At 34.4% G+C, this 19,575-nt stretch overlaps 1 protein-coding gene across 5 annotated transcripts in view; it reads left to right on the top strand.

The window, feature by feature from the left end:
* The first annotated feature begins 15,282 nt into the window (after positions 1 to 15,282).
* Positions 15,283 to 19,575, top strand: part of LOC145686673 (uncharacterized) — a 66,217-nt gene continuing 61,924 nt past the window's right edge. The window contains exon 1 of one of the 5 annotated variants that reach the window (XM_081760191.1): positions 15,283 to 15,359. The gene's annotated coding sequence lies outside the window, so the exon portion shown is untranslated. The other 4 variants (XM_081760190.1, XM_081760186.1, XM_081760188.1 and 1 more) reach the window with 4 other exon arrangements.

The raw sequence follows: 19,575 nt of genomic DNA, 5'->3' as shown, positions 1-19,575 counted from the left end.
TTAAGGTCGTCCAAATCGTCTTTGTTCCAAGCGATTCTTTTTAGTGATACATTTCTCAAGGAACACTAATTCTTTATGTTATAATGTTTAAGATGGATTATACGTGAGTCTGATTTATTGTTTAGGTTTAGATTCCTGTTGGATTTTGGGTTATGAGTCCATTGTCTCCATTGTTGATCTTTATGCATATGACTTTGCTCAAATCCGACACTGCATTTTAAGTGGTTCCTGGCTTATAGTGATTCACTTTACAGTATTCTATTCCATTATAGATCCGAATCACTCTTCGATCAAGTGACTTAGCACCTTAATCATGAGAGTGGATATGATTAACGATTCGATGACTTAGCTTTGAATAAATATGAGAATATTGGTAACAACAGTTGTGAATAATACGTATCAAATAATATATTTTGCAGATTTTGAGTAAGTCAACATATATTTTGGTGTAAAGCAGTTCACATAAATTCATGGCCTATTTATTACGTTCAGTCAAACCGGCGTTCCTAAAAGACAAGTGGAACTTCGAATGTATAAAAGCTTAATCTAACTACAGAATTTCCTTTTGACAAAACTTGGGATTGGTATTTTTAGCATGTCATTGGAGGATGTTTTTCTGGTATTTCGTATGCAAATTTTAGAGAAACTGTGATCCTACAGTATTGTGGTAATACAGTGTTTAGAAATCATTCTGTGAATATAGCGCCTTGAAATTTAAAGTGCAAATATTAATAACAAATTCTGCAATGCTATACCAACAAAAATTGAAAACAGCAAATAACTATGAAATCCGTAGTCTAATATTAATAATAACTAAACATCGTACGTAGCATTATATTTTGCATCGCCTTAACACTATCATTTAAGATGGTACACATTGAATGCTAGTCTTATATGGAAATGTGTAAAAGTATTCAGTAGATTTCGGATATACCCTGCTCGTGATGAAAAATGCTGTATTGCAAGTTTGCATTACGAGAGTTACCAAATTCTCCAATTTTACAGATATTGGTACAAAACATATAGATTTGACTTGTTCATGTAAACCAGAGCCTCCGTAGACAAATTTCTTGTAATTTTCTTTATAAACAATTTTTGCTATAGAATGCAAACTTCGCTTCAAGTTTCATTCATTTACACTATGTAGGTAACAGTTCGCACACCTAATCTGTTTTAAATTAGATTCATTCATGTTTATTCTGATTTGATCTGTATATATAAAGTTTGGCCAAAAAAAAGAAAAACATTTTGCTGAAAAATCATATTCACCAAAAATTGTCAGCAAAGGTATTCTGGAGAGTTATACTAAATTGTTAACCCAACGCTGTTTGAGGAAGTTATTCCTAAAAATTATAAGAAAATGAAATGAAATCTTTGAGTTTTACGTCCCACGGTTATGCCGGTTAGGCTAAAGGAGACGGTGATGATGAGTAATGAACGAAATGGTGGAATGAAGAAAGTGGGAGGAAACGGGAGAACTCCGAGAAAACTCATGCACACGGTGTTTGTCCACCACAAAGTTCGCTTGGCGGGGGCTGGGATCGAACCCGGGACTCCAAGCATCAGAGGTGGAAGCTCTACCACTGAGCAACCGCGGCCCTGACTAAAAATAATAGGGACAGTAATAACATTTATTTGGCTCTTAGCATGTTTATTTGTTTGTAAATGGAATTTCGAATTTATATTCTCTAGCTCATTGACCTCAGACCTATCTGTCTCTTTCCTGAAATTTAATTGTAGTTCTGCTTCAGATGCATAGAATACACTTGTTTCATTTTACTAACATTTGGATAACTAGATCTTAGAAACTATTCCTACAATGGTCAAGTGTGATAGCCACTAAATTAGAAGTCTTCTTTACGGTATTAGATTAAACCAAGAAAGGAAGATATAAACAACGGAATTTTTCACTAATATAAGAAACGAATTTCTTGTTCAGTTGCATGGATATATTTCTAATTATATTTTACAATATTATTTCAATATATCTTAACCAAGGAGACCAATTCCTCGGAGACCTTGTCCAGCGTAACCCCATGGTCCATATCCACCACGCAAGAGTGCAGATCCGGCAATTCCATAGCCAGCAACACCAAGACCACCTAATCCAAGACCAGTCACTCCGGTGACACCTAGACCAGTTCCACCAACTCCAATACCACCGAGTCCAACACCACTAAGTCCAATACCGCTAAGTCCAGTAGCACCAAGACCATATCCACCAATAGCTCCAACTACAGGAACTGTACGCACTGAAATTCTGTTATTATTCTGGCTGCTTACTCCGGTTCCAACAAGTACGCCTAGAAATATAACAGATAATAATTTACATTACGCCATATACTATTAATAAGTAGAAGCAGTCTAATAGTTTTAAACCAATGAATTATCTCATTAAAATTCATTAGTACAGAGGAAATATAGTGGATTCGAAATGTTCGTCTAGAGAAAATATAGAGGATTCAGTATAGCAGAAAACGATTTTAGTAAGTCATATAGTCGGAACTTCTTCAAATGACTTTGGAAGAACACTTAATTGTAATCAAATAATGACTCCCCATTAAATCATACGAAACTTGTACTCACTTATTCAAGGATCATTATTTTACATTTAGTAACTATTAAAAAAAGATGTAAAACAACTTGAAAGATTTCACAATAGCCATTCCATACATTAGAAATATCAATGTGTTCAGAGCTCGTAAACATTGTTTATTGTCAATATATTCGACGACTTATTTTGTATCGACATTTGAGGAAAACCAAATACAGTAACAAGGAAACGGCATTTTGGTTCTTGCTTAAGACATTAGCGTCATTTCAGATTTTGCTTGTGGAGTCACATTTCTCTACCTTGCTTAACGAGGGTATTGGAGGTTCGTGGCTTTTTATTATTATGTTACAATACAATTGACTAAACTATCAGTATTTCTTAAACGCAGAAGGTAGCAGTTGCCCTCCTGTCTTACCCAAATAACGACCCTGGTTCAGGACTTTCAGTAGTATTTGCTATAACTACAGACTAATTTTATTTCCAGTAAACAAAAGGTTCACTCACTTTCTTTATGAAATTATTCGGATTACTATCGCTTTCCATTTCAATATCACCTCCAACAATGAATTCCGATCCTTGCTTTTGGCAATTTCATTGCTGGCCAAATAGATAAAAATATATGAAGTACCTCTTGAGATGATTTTCTCTTGGACGGAGATACACACGAATAGACAAGATCTAAAAGAGCTTTAATAACCAGAACTCCATAACAATCGTCCCTGTAGCTACCGTATTCTTTACAGAATGATCTTGATGGCCAAAGCGTTATGAAAATATTTTCACAGTTAAAACTAAAGTCTTGATTCAGGTGTATTATTAAGGTCAACTACACACTTCGTGGTACAAATGCACTTTAAAAGGGAACCAAACATACGTTTCACATTTTTATTTATGGTTCGGATAAAAACTTTTTGCTGTCATCGTTTGGCAATCATTGTCATAACTATCCTTTTCATGTCCTAATTCTACTCAAAAGCATTGTATCACATTATAGAAAAGTAGTTGTTCCGTATCCATACTACATGCAGTTCTCTAAATGCGTGTAAGACGTACATTTTTTCTAATATTTTATCTTATTTATCTTAAAACTGAGTTAATCAGAATTTTACATAGTTTATGAAACTTCTGAGTGTGTGATAAGGAATATAATAACTAGACTTTTCATTTTATTTATACTTCGTCATGATAAAACTTTCACTTAGAAATTTTATCATAACTAGTAATTTACTAATACAATATCAATGATACAAAATTATGTGCTTAAGTTAGTGTATTATTTCAAAGTCTTTCACTCCTTGACAATGCAAATGTAATTTTTCATCTTTCATTACGCTCAAGTAGCAATGACAGACCCTTGTAATGCAATAAATTCACTATATTTTAAAAGCATTTTAAGATACTTTGGTTTTAGATATATGATTTAGAGTTATATTTTATATAACATTATTCATACATACCGTGGCAAGTACTGGCTAGCATCAAGAGGGCAAAGATAAATGTTGAGGTCATCTGCAATATAAAAGCAGTGTGTATGTATTTACTATACATAACTATTACCAAAATAAATTTAGAGGCCTTAAAAGCACAACAAACATAATATGAGCCATACTATAGTTAAACTACAGAGACGTTTGACATATCTAATAAGCGTGTTTCGTTCCACAGTGTGAAACGATGGCAGCCATACAAACTACGGGAATTCAATTCTCAAACATAAAATGTACATCTTTATCTACTGGTTGCAAAACGTTAATAAGATCAAAGATATTCTATTTTTCTCGAACAGTTAATACATTATAGAAACGAGTTAGGCGTAATAGCTATTTTTTACTGTTTTTGTTCTATGACGGAATGGGAATCTAAGGTTGAAATTGGAACTCGTTAATTTGTACCACTTCCGAATTAAATAGATGTTTGTAAGAGGAGATGGAATCAGCTTTTGCGAAGCTGAATCGATTGCAATAAACTGCGTTTCGGTATATCTTACTTTCTTGCTCTACAAAAATCATTATTAAAAAGAAAATGGTAGTAAACTTCAATCCCTGCGGGATGTTGATAGATGATTGGTGGCTTATGGTATGTTCTCTTAACACCCTAAATCGGTTACAGAAAACCGCTCGTCGTTATATCTATGCTATGAATATAAATGAAGAAACGGAATATTTTAATTTCAACTATTTGCAGTTTGGGTAGAGAGTTACAAGAGAAAGTGCAATATTTTCTCGGGAAGCTGAATCAATTGTAAGTAACTGCATGTCGATATTTTTACAATTTTTCCTCTAAGCAAATCACTATTGAAACCGAGAACACTAGTAAATTCCATCTCCTGCCAAGTTTGGTAGGGTATAGAGATTGTGATTTTATGTTCTCTTGATATCCTAATGCGTTTACAGAGATTCGCTTGTCACTATCTATAATCTTTTTCTTATATATGAATAAGTGTCGAGACAGAAAATTTCTAATTTCAACCGCTTCCAGTTTGAGTAGGGTGTTAATCAAGAAGATGAAAGTCATCCATGGGAAAATTAATAGTTCTCAAGTAATCACATCCCTGTACCTCTTACTGTTCTTACTCTATGGAACTCAGTATTAAAACCGGAAGTAGTAGTAAATTTCAATCACTTCCGATTTTAGTAAAGTGTTCATGCTGTATTAGGATATGCATCTTAAGACACTGATCGATTGCAGAAAACCAGTCTCGTTTTCTTCCATGACGATAAGTGTTGAAATAGAAATCGCTTATTTAAACTACGTGCTGTTTCATAGATGGTTAATGAACAACGTAGAACCTTTTTTTTTCTTCAATTAATCGATTGCTTACGTCGTATCTCAATATCATTTGTCTTTCGTTTCTCTGTGGAAATTTGTACTGAAATTCACATTATTCTAAAATTTATAACAAATATATGGTTTGGTAGAGTGTCCGGAAAGATATCATTCGTTGGCTTAAGTTACTGAATTGTTTGAAAATAACCATTACTTTCTTTCTGTTCCCATTTTCGTTCTACTGCGATAACCACTGAAGCCGAAAGTGACTAATTTGTACCAACTGCCAGTTTGAATAGACTAAATGAGGGAGATAGAATCTATTCTTGGAACGTTGAATTGACGGAAGGACAGACAAAGGCAAACCATAAGATTTTCGACACTTACAAATATCATAGTTCACTCATGGAATTTTAATTAAAAAATAAAAGATTTTGTTGTCATACTTACAGTGATTTGTACGTGTTGCACTTCAGAATGCCTTTATAATGATTGTCTAAAGTAGTGGAACATTTCAGACTATTACTTTGCCGAAATAACAATCACACTATAAATTTGGTAACTTTAGAATTTTCTAGTAAACATCTCTAAATTTACTCGTAAAACTCAAGTATAAAAAGATCTAACAAATCAAGATTACGTATAACAATAATCATAATTATGTGAGCATTTACAAATCCCTTACCATGTCGGATGCGATTACTCAGCTTCTCTTTGAAACTTAGGAAGAGATATGTTATCCTGGCAAATGCTAAACCATTTTTATACAAACATCTCAGGAAATGAACCAAGTAATTAAGAAAATTCTCACATCAAAATGTTGTCTAAATTGTGATTAACAAGCAAAACTTTCAAATAAAATTGTTGTTTTACATTACATTAATTAACTGCTGTAAATCGTTAAGAAAAACTTCACAATTTTTATTATTATTTTCTGATGTAACAACACTCCAATATTGCTAAGATATATATTTTATTTGACTGAATGGAAAATATCTTTCTTCCGTCAATGTAACTCACTCCCTGGGGTAAAGGAAACGCCTCACCAACATCAAATTGTATAACGTATGAATAAATATCATATTCGAAAGACAGTAAGTCATAAAAGACAACAACATGTGCCATATGAACTGGTCAGGTTCAGCATGTGCACTAACTGAATGTCCACAATGTGTAATTTGATAAACGAGAAACATATTAGCATCACATGCTCAAGGCCAGAGAATGTAATTGTATTTTCTAGGTGAATTCCGTGCTATGATAAAAGAAAACATCTACTTACAGAGAAACTTAACACGCACACACACATATATGCAATATAATGCGGCTCATCACGTAACTCTACCAATAATCATTGACAATGAATATTTAATTAAATAATAAGAGGCTAACCGTAATTCAATTCCAATGCATCCCACGACGCAGAGGACTACGATCGTCTTTAAATGTAAGAAGTAGACAGTTCAGAGCTACAATATTTCATTTTCAAATAATGAAGGAAATAAGAACAAACTATTACCTATCAAACCACATTAGCCTATTCTAAACATGTGTATTACACATGTACTTTCTGAGAAAAACATTTTCAAGGTTGATTTTAGACAGCAAGGTAACAACACTTTGATAGACGATATAATGAAATAGTGCTCTTAAATTACTTACTTACCATCACACAACACAAAATTCCTGTATAACACACAATAATAGTGATGTTCAAATGTCTCGTGTGAGTACCTCACAAGGAACCGTTTTACGGTACTTGAGTGTTTTCATTGCTACTTGTGCATATTACTCGGTAATAAACTATAAGGATATTGTAAAAATATATATGTTTTCATTCTTTCAGATCATTTTCGCTCTCATCGCTCTCGCATCTTCTGCTTATGCAGTTGGCATTTTAGGAGGTGTTGGTGGAGTTGATTATTATGTAAGTCTCGTTAAGCTACTATATTTGAATTATGGTTCCAAAATATTAATGTGTCCGAAGGTGTATGTTACAACTTGATTATGTAGGAATAGTGAGTTTCTTAATATTTAAGGTAATTATTTAAAATATTCGCCAAACAAAAATTTAGATTGTTAAAATCAATGACTTCAATTATCAATAGGTTCAAATTAATAAAATATTAAATAAAAATTACTATTCATTTACAGGTATATATTTAAGAATTAAAAATGCTTCTAGAAATATATATCAGTTTTAAGGAGCGAATATTTATTAGAATATACATTTAAGTACTATCGATATTACATAATAATTCTTGCTGATATCTATTTTGAGGAAATATTACATTATATGGATTCGAAAATATTTTGTAAATTATCGTTTTCTTTATAGATATTTTCAGTTTACATAAACATAAAATGTAACTAATTACTTATGAGATAAATGAATCAGTGTAGAAATATTTCTAAGTAATTTTTGTTTCATTTAGGCCTACCCGCGATATCAATTTGGCTATGCAGTGAGTGATCGCCTCACAGGAGACAACAAACAACAGACTGAAGTTCGTGATGGTCCAGTCGTCAGAGGACAATACAGCCTTATTGAACCTGATGGCAGTCGTAGAATTGTTACATACGGAGCTGATGATATCAATGGATTTAATGCAATTGTGAGAAGAGTTGGCGGCAATCTTCACGCTGGAATCGGAGGTGCCGGATACCTCGGTTAATAATGATTTTAAGAAATGTTGTTTGAAATAAAAATAAAACAGTAGCAAGAATATTTCATGTCTATAATCCTTTCATATACTTGAAGAGGAAGTACTGAAATCATATGCATTAAGTACTACAAAATAACATATGAGTAAATATGCGATAAAATAGAACGGTACAAAAGTTTGTCTTTTTAATTGGTAGTTTTCGATCTAAAATAGTGGAATATATCATATTGCACTAGCCACCTGCCCGGATCAATGGCTGTTTACCTGTTTAAGCAGTCCCTTGCACTCAAACTACTGAATATAGTTTTACACCTATCGAAATGGAAAAACTGACCTGATCATCTCTTTTAACCCATGACAAATTCAAAAATATATAGTTATGTTGATATATTGTTTAATCACTATTAAACAAGGGTTCACGAAGAAAAGTTAAAGGACCTCCTCGTTTTCCCCTTTTGAAGTTCCCATTGCTATCTTTAGGTGTTTCGTTTTCCTAAGAATAAACCATTGCCTTTTGTTCTGCTTCTTAGTTAATAGTGTTTTATGTAGACTTCTGTTGATGTCATCTAGCTTTCTCGAATCATTAATCTGAAAAAATTACCTTTAAACGTAAGAACAGCACAGCCTGCATATAAATTAGTTATAATATTTGAAGAAGTATATATAGTTAATGTGATTTATTGCTGTATTGTTTCATTTCCACTAGATTATTGTCCTAAACCAAAGGGAAGGAAGAAACGATAACCCTCCATGAAACTCCTTTAAGTAATGTATACATATGTAATTTTATACCAAATGAGCCATTGACTATTCCAGTTGGCTTTAGTTCATATTATGTAAGTTGTTTGTGGTTGATGTCATCGAGGTTTCTCGTGCTTAAAGCTAATAGTATTATGAGTATGTCTATGCTCAAGAGCCGCCATTGCTGTAAGTGTTCTTGTTTTTATATTTTAAAAGTATTTTTATTTCTTGTATTGACATAATATTTTATTCCCGTTAGGCGAGGGTCAAGATGAAAAGTGTATGGAGAACCTGCTTCGTCCGAAAGCTCTCCAGTACAAATGTTTAACAGTACTTAAAATAAGTCTGATTTACGGAGATAGGTTTTGTTTTCCTTGGATAAATTGTTACACTGATATTTAAAGTTAGCATCTTCCACCTCCTTGAAGATTCCTGTAGTATCTTTTTTACATCCAAGTACATACACCCAGAAGCTTCCATGTTTAATATTTAGTCTATGAATTTTATATGCTCCTTGTGTAACAGTGCTGAAGACTGACGTCTTAAAGTCGTCCAAATTGTCTTTGTTCCAAGCGATTCTTTTTAGTGATACATTTCTCAAGGAACACTAATTCTTTATGTTATAATGTTTAAGATGGATTATACGTGAGTCTGATTTATTGTTTAGGTTTAGATTCCTGTTGGATTTTGGGTTATGAGTCCATTGTCTCCATTGTTGATCTTTATGCATATGACTTTGCTCAAATCCGACACTGCATTTTAAGTGGTTCCTGGCTTACAGTGATTCACTTTACAGTATTCTATTCCATTATAGATCCGAATCACTCTTCGATCAAGTTACTTAGCACCTTAATCGTGAGAGTGGACATGATTAACTATTCGATTACTTTGCTTTGAATAAATATTAGAATATTGGTAACAACAGTTTTGACTAATACGTATCAAATAATATATTTTGCAGATTTTGAGTAAGTCAACATATATTTTGGTGTAAAGCAGTTCACATAAATTCATGGCCTATCTATTACGTGCAGTCAAACCGGCGTTCCTAATGCTTCTTGTAGACGATCCAAGAAAGCTTGAACAAGACCATTTAGTTCATCAAATTTACACGTTCAAAGTTGTATTGATCAAGACACTTGAACAAGAGTCTCGAATGTTCTTGAAACAACTTTTACACGATCATAGAGGTCTTGTATCATGTTTTATATACCTGTTGATAGGTGGGAATCCAAGACAAGTGACAGAAACTATGAAAGCAAATGAAAGCGAAACTGTGCAATGCTTTAGTTCAGACTTGTGCGTGAATAGCCATAATATTACCATATCTTTCCTAACTTTCTGCAGGTATTTTGAATTTAATGGATTACCGGTATATTAAATTGTTTTTTAAAAAAAGGACTACTGATTTTGTAGCAACCCAATTCGAATTTTCACTAAGGACTTTGCGCCTTTTACATTAAATGTGGGTTAGGTTAGCTTAAGTTAAAAGAATAAAGTGCTGCTTGAATATAAAATCGTGTAATTATTTTTGTTTTAATCTGATTCTTCAAGTGGCACTGTTTGCAGAATCACACTTCCAAAAAAAATCATGCGGTTTCCCAAAATTGTATCACGAGGCAGTGACTACATGATGTCGAAGACTGTTTAAAGAAAAGGCTGAAAACGCAGGAAACCAAACGAAGCATGGTGATAGGTCTTTTTCAGCCGCTGTACTTATCACCGATATCTACATCAGAATTTCTTCACAAACCTATTCCATATTTGGTACTGATTAAGAATAACTTGTAAAATAAATAGTAATTTTACTGTTAAAATGTGTGAGTGCGTATGAAAGAGGATTATTTGCGATAATAATTTCCACTGTCGGATCATGCCTGTATAATGTAGGAAACATTTTTTTATGTTTAGAATTTTAATATTACCAGTATCAAACCACTACAAGGACTATAGTTGAGTAAAATGAGTGAATACAATGTCAAGGTTTTATTAAACTATTCTTATTCTTATGCGTGCATGTGAAGCTTTGGAGTACCACTAGAAATAATTATTGAAAAATTAATTCTTTCACTAATTTACTTCATATTGTCTCCTAAAAGATTTACATTCGGCCACATGAAAATATCTCACTTGGCATAGATAAAATTCACGGGGGCCACCAGATATAATTCTTTAAAGATTACAATTCTTTTTTGATTTGCGTATAAATACAGTTTCCGGATGTACGGCATAAGAACTACAGTGCAGAAGGACAAACAAACCTGTACTAGGTAGCCACTAAAAGCACGAATGCTATCTAACCGAGTCAGTGTAGGGCGAAGCTGGTGGACTCGCGCGGGGAGTGCGTCGGAAGGGAGCAGGAGCGTCAGCGATGGTGGGTATACGCGTATACAAGGAAAGTGAAAAAGAAGTGGGTTTTGGCAAATGGTGAATTTCAATAGCACTTGTCATGGCTTTACACTAGTGACGTTCTATTTGTAAAAATAAAATACAGCTGTACACTGTGCGGAAATATACCGCCGGCCGAAAAGAACATTTAATAGAGTTATCTCTCATATGCAGTCACTTAGTTTATTCACCATAAAGCAGTTGTAATGATTTTACACAAGTAACCCTACTCTTGTGAACCGAAAATACAGCTGTATTACTTTGTATAAAATTTTGTCGCTTGCAGAAATATGTTCCTTATAAGTATATATTTTCATACAAAGTATTCAACTTCACCTGTAAATCTTGAAAAGTCTGGTGCGCCGAAATTACACGAGCACCTTCTAATGAGCTCTATAACCTCGTTGATGACGCGTCTGCTCCTGACGGACGTATTCTCGCGTATGCCCCTCACTATCTTTCAGCCTGGCACTGTTAAATAGCATACTCGATTTTAGTGTGTGTGTGTTTTTCTTTTTTCACTTTCATACATGTGCCATATGTATGGATGCGCATTTGTACCTACGGATGAAATTAACTTCTGCCTTAAGAAATAACTCCTGAAATACTACATGTGAATTCCGTAATAAAATAATTTAATACCGGTATTTTAAAAAAGGATAACAAGTAATAATTTCCAGAGTACTTCAGTTTGCGAGCAGAATATCAATCTATACGCAATTATTTATTTTTATTATCTCAGATTAATAAGAGTACAAAACGTCATATTAAAACAAGAGAAGTCAGATATATATATTTTTATTCGATGAACTCTTCTTTCTTAATCTACACCCGATATTCTTGTTTATTAAATTCTCTAATACGTATACCTATCACTGCCTAAAAATTTAACAATAGTTATGGGCAAGCAAGCACTGTAACTACATAAATCGCGTATATCATCAACAAAAATACTAACAATATCTTCCAGCCCAGACATTAGCTTTTGTTTATTATTATAAGCACACTTTGAACATCAGATAATTATGGAAAAGATTAATAAATGATATTTATTCAACAACTACCGCTCTGTCCCACGACGCCATCATAGTTGTTTTGTATTTTCCTGCACTCAATTCGAGCGCTGATTGGCGATTGAGTGCTCTTGAATTGGATTGTTTGGAACAGGACCGAAACGAAATCTCTGAACGAAACTATTGAATTGAAGACAAAAATGACGTCAGTGCTGACGTCTTTTTCATCAAATAGTCTTGAATGTTCTTGAATAAGACTCTTGTTCAAGCTTTCTTGGATCGTCTACAAACAGTATAAGTGAAGTCTTGACCCGACTACGGTAGGTTCCATAGCTTCGGAGCTATGGGCCCTTAAAGTTCCTTTTTCATGTTTTCGGCAGCCTATAACTCCGAAAGGAAGCATTTGTGCACCTAGGTTGGTCTATACTTTTCATCTTATCTTGATGTCAGGAATCACTCCCAAACGTTTTCGGTGTTGTTTTGAAACACCCCATATATATATATATATATTCTTAAGATATTTGATTACACTTGTGGTTGCTTTTTTCCCAAGAAGAAGCATATAATCATTGTGATTTTGTGTACACATGAAGCAAACTGAGCGAGGATGGTAACGAGTTGCTGCTAGAAATTTCATCCTCCTTCGTTTGATTCAGTACGGTAACTGAATAGTTAGAATCGTGCTATATGAGATCTTGGTACATTAATAAACCACAATGTGTAGATTTACTACCTATCACACAAATAAAAGGTAACCTATTTCCGTGTGCTTATTTATTATACTTCTTGTAGACGATCCAAAAAAGCTTGAACGAGAGTCTTATTCAAGATAATTCAAGACAATTGGATGAAAAAGACGTCAGTACTGGCATCATTTTTGTCTTGAATTCAATAGTTTCGTTCAAGAGATTTCCAACAATCCAATTCAAGAGCATTCAATAGCCAATCAGCGCTCGAATTGAGTGCAGGAAAATTCAAAACAACTATGATGGTGTCGTGGACAGAGCGGTAGTTATTGAATAAATATCATATTATTACTCTTTTCCATAATTATCTGATGTTCAAAGTGTGCTTATAATAAACAAAAGCTAATGTGTGGGCTGGAAGATATTATTAGTATTTTTGTTGATAATATACACGATTTATGTAGTTACAGTGCTTGCTTGCCCATAACTATTAAATTTTTAATAGTATACGTATTAATTTGAGAATTTAATAAACAAGAATATCGGGTGTAGATTAAGAAAGAAGAGTTCATCAAATAAAAAAATATATCTCTGACTTTTCCTATTTTAATAAGACGATTTGTACTCTTATTAATCTGAGATAATAAAAAAATTGGGTACAGATTGATAATATGCTCGCAAACTGAATTACCCTGGAAATGATTACATGTTATCCTATTATAAGATTTGCAATTGTTTTATTATGGAATTCACACGTAGTATTTTATAAGTTAATTCTTAAGGCATGAATTGCTTTCATCCGTGCAGATTAATTTTACATGGGCTTTCCCATAAGAGTACAAATGTGCATCCACATCCACAGTCATATACCACATTTACGAAACAAAAAGAACACTAAAATCGAGAATGCTATTTAACAGTCAGGGCAGGAGCGTAGAATCGAGCACAGGCGAGAGTACATTAGGGAGCAGGTGCGTCATCGGCGGAGGTTATAGGGCAAGAAACATAAGAATAAGAATAATGCATAAATAAGAATAGTACAACAAACCCTTGACATCATATTCACTCATTTGAACCCAACTATAGCCTTGTAATGATTTGATACAAGTAACATTAAACTTCTGAGCATAAATATTGGTTTCTTACATTATAGAGGCATGTTCCGACGGTGGAAATTATTGTCCTAGACAATCGTCTTTCATACGCACAAAAACATTTTAACAATAAAATTACTATTTGTTTTACCGGCTATTCTTAATCAGTATCAAATATGGGATAGATTTGTGAAGAAGGTCTGATGCAGATTTGGGCGGTAAGTTCAGTAGCTGAAAAATTATCATTGATTCGTTTGCTTTCCTGTATTTTCAGCCTTTTCTTTAAACAGTCTTCAATGCCATAACATAAATAACACTAGAAGGCCTCGTGATACACACAATTTTAGGAAACAGTTTGATTTTTTCTTGAGTGTGATTCTGTCATCATTACACCATATGAAAATTCAGATTTAAAGAAAGCTTACTACGTGGAACGATTTTATACCAAAGGAACACTTCACTCTTTTAATGTAAGTTAACCTAACCTGCAGTTTATGTAAAATTGATTAAATATTTAGTGAAAATTCGATGGACTTGCTACAAAATCAATTGACCTGTTTTATAATTGATTTAATATAATTTATTAAAATCAAATGCCTGTAGAAAATTAGGAAACAAATGCTAATATTATAGCTATTCATGCGTAGTTCTGAACTAAATCAGTACCCAGTTTCGCTTTGATTTGTTTTCATAGTCTCGCTCACTTGTTTTGGACTACCATCTATCAATAAGTATAGAAAAAATGATTCGATAACTCTATGATAGTGCAAAAATCGTTTCATGTCCATTCGGCTATTGTTCAAGCGACATAAACAATATTCCTTTGAACGTGTAAATTTGAGGTGTTGAAAGGTCTTGTTCAAACTTTCTATGATCGTCTACGAACAACATTAGAAAGAAATTATAAGACACCACACACATAAATACACGCTCGTTAAAAAAAAAATCGTGTAAGGGAAGTTTTAGACGGAAGCATTTATCGTAGCATTTATCTTGTACCAGATGTGGTGCCAAAAATTTCATATAACATTCTATGGCATCAAAAGTATATGATGCTTTTAAACGGTAGCATTTTGATAGGCATTTGTCGCGACGTAGCAAACAAATCACTGGAGAAGAGCGCAACTACGACTTCGAAATTAAGCGTGAGGTAGCTAAAGCTATAGTAATTGTAACAGTTCTCGACGGTCATATTAAAAAACGAAAATCACAAAGAAGTATGTGGGCAAAGAGCATCCCTACTCCAACTCATTTTTCTTTACTACAATTCAATTTCCCACTCAAAACAAAGAGCATGGATATTTAGCACAAAATTTTTCGCTTCTTTTTAACACACCACGGCGCTGCAATCGCACCAGAAATGCTGGGGAAAATGCTACGAAATAGAGCAGGTTCTATCGACAAGAAATACCATTGCATGGGAAGTGCTATAGCATTTGCTACTTTACACGGTAGGATATCGATGATAAGACTTTGCTATGAGAAATGCTACGATAAATGTTTCCGTCTAGAACTAGCCTTAGTCACTGTTGGTTTTTCAACTGTTAGGTTTCTTTCTTCATGGGCAGGATGTCATATTCTAACGTCTCTTCCGCTTCTCAACAAACTGGGATAGAAAATGTAATATCGCGTTGCAACATTTGCTTTTCCTCCATTCACGGGTCTAGTTACTCTGACTTTTTCCAATGCTTTTGACTAACATTATATATAGATGCACAATCCACATGTATGATCTTTCAGAACAAATAAAACAGATGCTGTCTACATAATATTTTTCATAATAATAAGTATTTTTTTTTATACTTTGATCTGAGGCCTTCTTAAAGTGGTGTCGTTTGACCCTGGCCCATTTGACACCTACACTTTTCTCAAGGCTCTTTAGTCGAGATGCTCTATTAGAACACTTTTGACGCGGGCCGTTCTGAATCTGGCCTTTCTATGCTTGCCCTTTTATTCGAGCCCTTCTGACATTGAATCAATATAGAATGAGAGACCTTATTCTGCATCGATTTTCGTAATATTTCTTGATAGAAACGCAAAGCAGAAATTGTATTAAGCAATTATAGTCGCAATAACTATTATCGCAAAATAAAAACGAAATTTTGCATTGGGTTTGATGCAAATCGCTATGGAATGAGGTCCGAGGCACCTATTCTAAGCATGTTACAACCGTACAGCTTTGTTTTAAGGAAGTTTCGTGGAAACAATATTTATATTAACTTCCAACCCTGATGACTAGAGATAAATTAGCGCGCGTACTGTTTGGCGGTAGCGCAATTGGTGGGGTGTGTACTGACAATTTAAAGGTGTAGTTTGCCTGTTTAAAACATGGACTATTTACTTGTGTTTGAAATTTATACGTGTGATTGTATTTTCTTACGTAAGAGTGATTGTTCTCACATTTTGGTTGCGTTTAATGATGAATTCTAAATGAGTGTGATTACGCACTCGTTCAATAACATCACTATATCATTTACAATGTCGGTTAAGATGAAGACAGGTACTTTTTAAATAGCTTTTTCTGGGAGGGGGTATAAGGTTACCAGACTATAAAAGTAGAAAAAGAAACTCGTATGAACACTGCTGGTCAACTTTAGGCATACTATATTTTGCAGAATTTTGAGGTAAAATTCAATACTCTGCAAGGATTCATACTAGTTCTAACGATTCATACTAGTTCATAATGAATCGGAATCGCATGTTATAAAGATTTAAGATGTAAATCTTGTGGTAGGGAAGCTCTTTTAGTATAAATAGTAGTAGCAGTAGTAGTAGTAGTAGTAGTGGTAGTTAGTAGCAATAGTAGTAGTAGTAGTGGTAGTTAGTAGCAATAGTAGTAGTAGTAGTGGTAGTTAGTAGCAATAGTAGTAGTAGTAGGAACGGGTTAGAAGCCCCGCAGGGGTTGGTTGGGTTCTGTTGTCGATAGAAGTAGTAGTAGTAGTAGCAGTAGTAGTAGTAGTAGTAGCAGTAGTAGTAGTAGTAGTAGTAGTAGTAGTGACTCTTCCAGTTCCGGTGACAAAGAACTGGGGGGAGCGGGCTATACACAAGCCTAAACAAATTTCTGTAGTCCAAACAATTAAATACTAATTAATACAGCTGCATTTTAGGTTTACAAGTGTAGAGTTATTATCGTAAAATCATTACAAGTGGTATACGGCCGTTAAAATAAGTGAGATACATATGAAAGGTGATTGTAAATGTGGCATTTTTCACCGGCTGAGTATTTCTGCAATGTAGAAAAGGTGGGGTTAACTGCTGTATCGCCGGACCAATTTTAGGAAACTTACCGGGTCAATTGGAGAATTTATTTAAGTTTGTGAGGAAAAATGAGTGAAAGTCAGGTAAGGGGAATAGTAAACGTTAAGAAAATGGTTGTATATTTTGATTGTTTTTGATGTTATAAGCGGCACTTTATGTGGAGGTGGATGGACTATTTCGCGGAGAGGTACACTTGTTTTACGCGCATTGCTCGCGCCAAGTGAACTTTGTGGTGGACAAAACACCATGTGCGTGGGTTTTCTCGGGGTTCTGTTTCCTCCCACTCTTCATTCCACCGTTTCATTTATCTCTCATCACCGTCTCCTTTGGCCTAATCGGCATAATCGTGGGACGTAAACTCAAAAATTTCATTTCATTTTTCTTTTACGCGAAGGTTCTAGAATACAGGTCCCTCCGTATATGTTAGTAGCTAGGTTGGTTCCTTTCGGTACCAAAGTTTAATATTTAATTCGCATAATATTGCCTAGCGAGCGACAGCGAGTGAAGGTGGGTTAAAGCCCCGCAGGGCACGTTGTTTTCTGTCTTTATTATAGTTGAATGGGAAGGGGGACCTGTGTTCTAGAACTTTGCCTTGTTTTACTATCCGGATCCATAGATTGTAAAAGGAGCAAGAAAAGATTGGGCAAGTCTTTAATTTGCCCATTTCATGTCGAGAATAGAACCCAACTAACTCCTGCGGGGCTTCTAACCCATTCCTACTACTACTATTACTACTTATATTATGGACCCGTATAGTAAAACTACGCCTAATAACATAATCTAACGTAACGTACCGTAATGTAATCCAACCAAATATAACCGAATGCAGTACATTTTGGTCCTTTTTTCGATTTTCAAATTGGTCCGGCGATACAGCAGTAATGCCCTAAACATGTGTAGTGTTACTAGTGTGAAACCATTAGAAGTGCTATTGGAACTCTTCTCATTGCGAAAACTTTTACTTACGCGTATATCACGACTGCTGTATCGCTGGATCACATGAAAATCGAAGAAAGGGGAATATTGATAAGTTTCTCCCCAAAAATCTTAAGTTGTGACCTGGCTCAACCTGGCACAGTAGTGGTGCCCGAGCGGGAGCAGGAGCGTCAGTGGCAGTGAGTGTACGCATAAACGAGGATAGTGGAACAACAGTAATCTCATAAGATTCATGGTTTATGTGTTGCACAGCTTTGGATAAACTAGATGCCATCCGAAAAAGGGTAATAGTATACAACAGTTCCTCATCGTGTTCCGGACTCGAGGATAGTTCTTACTCTTGCACCACGTACAGAAATGGTGTGTCATGTACAAGTTTCAGTCAATAAGTAAATGAAAGTTGCTTTGTTACCCCATTTTCAAGTTCCTAGATCCTCAATAAATAGTCCGCAAAAGACTGAACTTCGTGAGTCCTCGGGAAATGATGAGAAACTGTTGTATACTATATCCCGAATAAGTACCAAAATGTGCTGAATTAGGTTAGATTAGATTACATCAGATTAGGTTTGGTTAGGTGTTCCTCTTCTTTTCTGTAGTTATATTTCGTTTCTACACTTAGAACAAACTGTTCACCTCTTTAGTAGACCACATTTTTCACAATTTCAACAACTGACATTCCTTATTTTTGTACAACTCGATAAAACTCAAACACGATATGTGACAATCTTGTCATTTACGCACTATTTCCACACTGCCTTTCGCATAAATCATAATAAGTGTATTTCTCCGTCAAACAGATCCTTCCGCCTCCACATACAGTGCCGCTTGCAACATTAAAAACAACTAACAACAAGAAGTATTTTCTTAACTTCCACTATTTCACTCATTCTTCCTTACAAACCAAAATAAATTCATCTATTAAATTTTCTAAAATTGGTTCGGCGGTATAGCGGTTAACCCCTGCCCAGGCTCGGTTGGATAGCATTCGTACTTTTGGGTTATGTTTAGCAGAAGGGGTCTTGAAGCACGTAAAAAACAAAATTTACAGGAGAAATAGACGATGCGAGTACTTAGATCTGACATAACGTAACCAAATCTAACCTAATATTAGCACAAATAAGCGAAATCCTATCATTTTTTGGAAAATTATGCTGGACTCCTACACTTACATAAACTAACCTAATGTAACCCAAACTAACCTAATATGAGCAAAAGTTACCGAAATTGTAACATTTTTTTAGAAACAATTGCTGGACCTCTTCTGCTAAACATTAGCCGTACTTTTTAGTGACCATCTAGCTCAGGTTAGTTTTTTTTCTAGCAAGTTCTTATGTCTCATCGGAACGCTGTATCTATTGAAATCGCAAAGAACTGTAGTACTTCTGGTAGTTTCCTTAAATTCTATCAATGCTAATTGGGGTAAAGGCATATCGCCCAACGTAAATCCTTTGATGGAGAATAAGAAGAAAATTA

This window comes from Thermobia domestica, chromosome 5, assembly GCF_964235325.1.
Source record: "Thermobia domestica chromosome 5, izTheDome1.hap1.1, whole genome shotgun sequence".
NCBI lineage: Eukaryota > Metazoa > Arthropoda > Insecta > Zygentoma > Lepismatidae > Thermobia > Thermobia domestica.
The sequence above is the reverse complement of the archived record's forward strand: the minus strand, read 5'-3'. Positions and strand labels throughout refer to the sequence as shown.